The following is a 6,387-nucleotide window of genomic DNA, read 5'->3' on the forward strand; positions in this document are numbered from 1 at the left end:
ATTCATTTGCTCAACCATAGAACACAAAAAGGTCAAAAGTTCCCCACCCCTGGATCACAATTGAATCTACCCCAGAGTTACATCAAGTTTAAACACAGCACTTAATACCCAAATGGAGGTCTTTTCTTCATCTTGACACGAGGCAAGTTCTCAGCAATCTTAGTTCCTGGGGAGACAAGGCTTAGCAAGGCCATAAGATACATTGCCAGTCCCTTCATGAATTTATCCTCTGTCTGTAGAACAGTCCTAGAACCCCTGAACACATTAGCAAAGCCCTCTCCCAGGATTTCTGTAAACATACAACAAGAAAATCCTTCTTCAGGGCTTCTGAACCAACAGAAAGGCTCCCAGACCCCTGCAACAACAGCACTGTCCTTCACCAGTGGACAGTATTCATTCTGTCTGCCGGACAGTCTCCAGACCCCTGCAACAACAGTACTGTCCCTCACCAGTGGACAGTATTCACTCTCAGTACTGTCCCTCACCAGTGGACAGTATTCACTCATTGTCTGCAGGACAGTCTCAGGCCTTCTTAACCAAATGCCAGGTTCCAGGACTTCTTCAACAGGACAGTCTTTCACCAGTGGACAAATCTGGCAAAATAACATCAAAACAGACAGACAAAGTACCAGCAAAACAGCCATGTCTCCTCAGTCCTTGGCAGCTCAGGGGGCAGGTCTCAAAAGTCCAGGGCAATTCAAAGCGGCCACCAGCAATCTCTTAGTCTCTCTCTCTCCACGAGGTGCTGCTTCCAAAAAGAACTTCCGCCTCTCTCTTGTGTCTCCAAATCTAAGTCACCAGCTCCTCCCAATTCAGGACTTTCTTTTCACATCAACAAACCCATCCCACAGGTGGGATTAACAAGCTCTGGGTTTTAACACAATCAATTTGAAAACCAAGCCCAATACAGGGGAATCTCCACATTCCATTACTATCACAGTGACTTGCCCAGGGTCACACCGCTAGTAAGTGTGTCAAATTTCTGAGGTCAGATTTGAATTCAGGTCCTCCTGATTCCGGGCCAGTGCCTATTCACTGGGCCACCTAGCCACGCCCTTGAAATGAGAAGGGAAAAAGGCTTGATCTAGCAATTCAATTTGTAAATATCACATGTGAATTTTCCAGAAATTCAGTGAATAATGGATCAAAGAATATTTATTATCTTTTGAAAAAGTCCTTCCCTAATATTTTAAATAAAATGTAACTGTTAATAGTGTCACATGGATTCTTGCAATTTACTGTTGACTAGATCAAATGTGGAAAAAAGTAGGTAGGATAAACTATAGGATTTCAGCAGCAAATTAAACCAGGAATTTGTTTTCCCACAGGGGAAAAGAGAGGTTTAAAAATCATTGTCCTAAATTGAGCATATCTGGAAAATCTTTGGATATAAATAAATGTCTTTTAAGACTCTTTTTTTGTTCAGTCATTTCAATCACATCCAACTCTTTCACTCCATTTGTGGTTTTCCTGTCAAAGATAGTGAAGTGGCTTGCCATTTCCTTCTCTAGCTCATTTTACAGATGAGGAAACTGAGGCAAACGGGATTAAGTGACTTTCCCTGGGCACAGCCAGTAAGTGCCTGAGTCTGGTTTTGAACTCATGAAGATGAGTCTTTCTGATTCTAAGCCCAGTTCTCTATCCACTGTGCCACCTAGCTATGCCATAATAATATAATAAATGTTATTTATATAGCACATAAAGCTTCATATACTTTTTCAATATGATGCTCATAACAACTCTGCAAAACAGAGAATTTATTATTTCACATGTAAGGAAAGGAAGTCGTGGAGAGGTTAAGTGAGTTACCCATGGTCACGTAGCTTATTTCATAAAAAGTACAATTCAACCCAGATCTTCCTCTCCATCTAGCACTATATCCTCCATGCCACTTTACTTTTTAATACACATTTTGTGGTAAGACTAGAATTTATTTTATGTGAACTGGTTTATTTTTCTTTAAGCAAGCAGGTATGCCAATTTTAGGATAATCATTGCTGTTGCTCCTTTGTCAGCTGAAGCATAAAAGGCCTCACTTATGGAATTTATGTTTGAAATTTTAATATAATCCTCCTTGTCCTGTGGTCTGGGAAAGTATTTTTGACCTAGCACATCGATAATTGCCATATTGAATGCAGAGACAGAGGGGGTAGTGCTTCATTTTAGTCAGTATTCTTTTGATTTTAGCAATTGTATCCTTTTTAATTATTCTAAGTAAATTTATTTTATTGCATTTTGTGATACATGAGTGTCTTATTAGATTCTAACCCTGAGCCTGAATTACTGGATTGAACTTAATTAGGAGTGACAGTAAGACAGGAAAAATTAAAACATAAACATGGAAAGTATTAGAGCATCCCATCTGAGCCACCTCAGATAGTTTTTCAGGTCCCATTTTAAATATGTACAAAGAAGCAGTCATAGGAAATGGAAAGGAAAACTAAAAACAAAAACAGCTTCCTCTCTACTTAATGATTAGGCATCTTCCTTAGGGAAATTATTAGGAATTGGTGTCATAGAATCATTGTTCTGAAGAATACACTTCATCAAAAAGATCTTGGAAATCATCCCATTTAACCCTCACATTTTTACAGAGAAGAAAATCTAGTCACCAAGAGGAAATTTATTTTTTTCAAAGTCATATAAAGTTAGTGTCATGGTTGGGACTTTGCCCTCTCCTTCCTTAAAATCTTTTCCTTCTTGCCTTCCTTTCTCCAGAAATTTTCAAGAACCTAAGATTTGGGGTTTGGGATAGATTTTACAGATCACTCAATCTATCTCACACATTTTGCAGAGAGAGGAAGTGACTCATCTAAAGGTACACAGATAAGAGAAATATTGGGATTTGAAGCTAGGTTCAAACACTCCACATAGATCATTCTTTCCACTACAACACCTGCCTATGAATTCTTTATTCTTTTTTAGCAAGCTATGGCTTAGAGTAACATTCCTTAGGTCCTTTCTTTTTGTTATCAAACAGTGAGACCATAGGGTCACCAGTTGCTAACCAACTTAGGTGGAACAGATCTGGCCTGACTTTTCAGTGGTCACCTGACTACTTAAGAAGATCTGCATATACCAGGTTTCCTAGTTCCAAAGTCCAGGATGCCTTAGAAGCATCACTGAAAAATTCACTCTTTTTGAATCCAGTTATGAAACTTGTGTCATATCCCGGGTTAGATATGTTTTTTGTCATCTAACCTAAATATCACTGAGCTCATTCCTATTATTCCTGGTAACAAGCATTTATTAAATCCAGTTCAATTTATATCCTTATTTGTGGTTGACCCACTTAACTATCAGTTGACAATTAGAAGACTAATTTACCTTAGCCATCATTTCTTGCATGCTAGTTTCTCAAAGAAGACCTTGTCAAAATGTCAATCTTTTCTTCTCTGGTGCTAAAAATCTGATGTCTTTGCAATTCTTGCTGAGTAAGGTGCTAAATGCGTATTTCTATTTTCGCTACTAATTAAATGTGCATGATACACTGTAGCTGTAAAGAACTAAGCTTTCCACTGCTCTTGTTCTGAATAAGCACTATATTGTGGAAACAATAAACTATAAGTAAGGGAGAAAATTCTGCATTGCATACGCAGCACATCCTTTCAAATGTGAACACCATATGCTGGCAAGCACCAAGTGCCAGAATCACAAAAGAATAATACCATATTTGTCCAAATATGGGACTTATTTTTCTTTCAAATTTACTTTTAATAAAACCTGAGTATAGGATTTATCAGGGATTGTGTAATTTAATTTTAGGGGATATATATTTTACATTAAAATGTGTATATACATATGTGTGCCACTCTAAAATGAAACAACATCAAAAGGGAAACCATGCATATATGTAGAAAAATAGTACAAATTTGAGGCTGCAGTTAGGTTTTATTCAAGGTAGATCTAGGATAAAAATTAATTCCATATTTATACTAACATATAAAATATGTGTTTATTCATATTAACTCATTTTATTGTACTTTATGTTTTTTAAAAGTGTTTCCCCAAAATTACCCTGGGAGCTAGGTAGTGAGAGTAACATTAACTTTATTTTATAGATAAGGAAACTGAGGACCAACATGTTTAGGGAATTTGCACACAGTCATAAAATTAGTGTCAGAGACAAAATCAGAATCCTGCTCCCATGCTCCCATGATCTTAAATTTAAGAACCCAACCCAAATTAAAAAAAAAATACATAAAATATTAAGTAATTGAGTGACAAAAATCTGTGTACCTCTCCTGTTGTCCCACAGTTTAAGAACACCCATTTAATTTAAATTGAATTTAAAAAATAATGCATGAAGAAGTGGGGGACAAAATGCAGTTTGAGTCAGACCTGGTTGTCAGTCCCAGCTCTTTCCTTTGCTGGCTGTGGTTTCTGGGATAAGTCATTTGACCTCCCTAAGATTCAGTTCTCTCACCTGTAAAGTGGGAATTACAACATTCATACAATCTCATAAGACCATTTTTGAGGATCGAATGTTATAATGTGGATAAAGCAATTTGTAAGCCATAAAACTGAATAAATTTAAGTTCTAATTATGGAGTGAGCTTTATGGGCTCATCGGCAATTGCTTAGAGACAGCTGTTTTCCCTGAGGGTGATTATGATGATGACAGAACTGTCCCACTAATTCAAGGGAAGCACATAGGTAGAGCTTATCTCCAGGAGTGAAGAACACACACACACACACACACACACACACACACACACACAAGCATTTCCACATATACATGTCTATATCATTCCCAAAGGATGACACGTTTGACAAATTACTTTAGATTCTCTGCTGAATTTGAATACTTCTGCTGGTATCAGACTTTCTTTTACCACTCATCTGACTTCATCCTCTGATTTTTTACCAACTCTATGGAATATGATGAGTCTAATATTGTTTCAATATTCTAATTTAGACCATGCCTCTTGCCTTTCTGCCTCCTTCACCTAACTCCTCGTATATCTTATAATTAATTTCTAAATCTTTCAAATATGCTCAAATTCTTCATTTTTCCTAGTGAATTTTTTGCCCTCCCTCAATCTGGCCTTTGTAAACTGTCTTGGTCAAGAAGCCTCAGCTTGAAATGTGGGTCCACTCCTTAGCAATTTGAATCTACTTAATAGTACTTTGCCCATTATTAATCAATCAACCAAAGTACTTCATTATGCTTCAACTATATATCTAGCACTTTGCTCATCAGTGGGAATACAATACAAAAATAAAATAGTTCCTGTTCTCAAGGAGCTTGTGTTATATTGATGATGACAACATGTATGTGATAATATATAATACAATTTAAGTATATAAGCATATATCATGTACTGAATACATACATACATACATATATGTTTCTATAAATGTATGTGTATATATATATATACATGCATATGTGTAGTTTATATAAGATATTAGTCGATTGGGGAGGAGGGGAAAGGGCATTGACAATTGAGGAGATTAAGGGATAAGTATGACATGGAGAAAGAAATCAAAGGTATAATGCCATTTACTTTGATTACTTTTGAGAATCTTGTGATCTTCAACAGACCAAACACACACATGGAATATTTCAAAAATAAAATAAGACCTTCTTGGATCAAGTGAGAAAATGTATGTCATACAAAATAATTCTAGTAGAAATTGAGTAGAGAATTAAAATATATCCTCATCCATTTTTTTGTCTTAGTAAGTAGATCACAATTAACATGATTTAATGATTCTTTTGTTCTGTATCTTCTAGGATCCCAACATTGTAATTGTGCATAGCAATTTTCATCCTGCAGAATTTTCTGCATACAGATGCAGAAGAAGTAAATGTCTGCCACAAATCTGTAATGGTCTCAGGCTCACTCTGGAAATAGGTGGTGCTGTGGAGAGGTCAGTAGAACTTGCTATATATTAATATAGTTTTACTTTCTGTCAAACCTGAATTAACTGAAATACAACATTTACTAACTTTGAAAATTTTCTAAGCTTTTATTACAATCCAATAGAAAGATTAGACTCTCTTGACATAAAGATGTTATGGATTGGAGAATTCAGACTTTCTTAAAAACACTTTCCAATACAAGATAGCTCAGAAATAACTGTCTTGATAAATTAAATCTCTAAGGGTTTCAGGACAACCCCTTTATGAAAAATGGCTAAAACTGGTATGACTCAAATTCCAAAACTGCTTCAGACCAGAACTGAAAATATCAGATATACACTAGTCATCATGTGTTATCTGGCATACAAGCCATCCAATGATGATCTTTTTTGATTTGTCCAAGAGCACACAATTTAAAGTTTGATCTTTAGTTGTTGGGAAAGACATTTGTTGTATGATCCACACTCTTTTCTGGAAACTTTTTCATCTATACTCATTGCAAGGTATTCTTATGTTTA

The sequence above is a fragment of the Petaurus breviceps genome, unplaced genomic scaffold, assembly GCF_028583685.1.
Source record: "Petaurus breviceps papuanus isolate PSGF00001 unplaced genomic scaffold, PetGlider_PUasm1.0 140, whole genome shotgun sequence".
Lineage (NCBI taxonomy): Eukaryota > Metazoa > Chordata > Mammalia > Diprotodontia > Petauridae > Petaurus > Petaurus breviceps.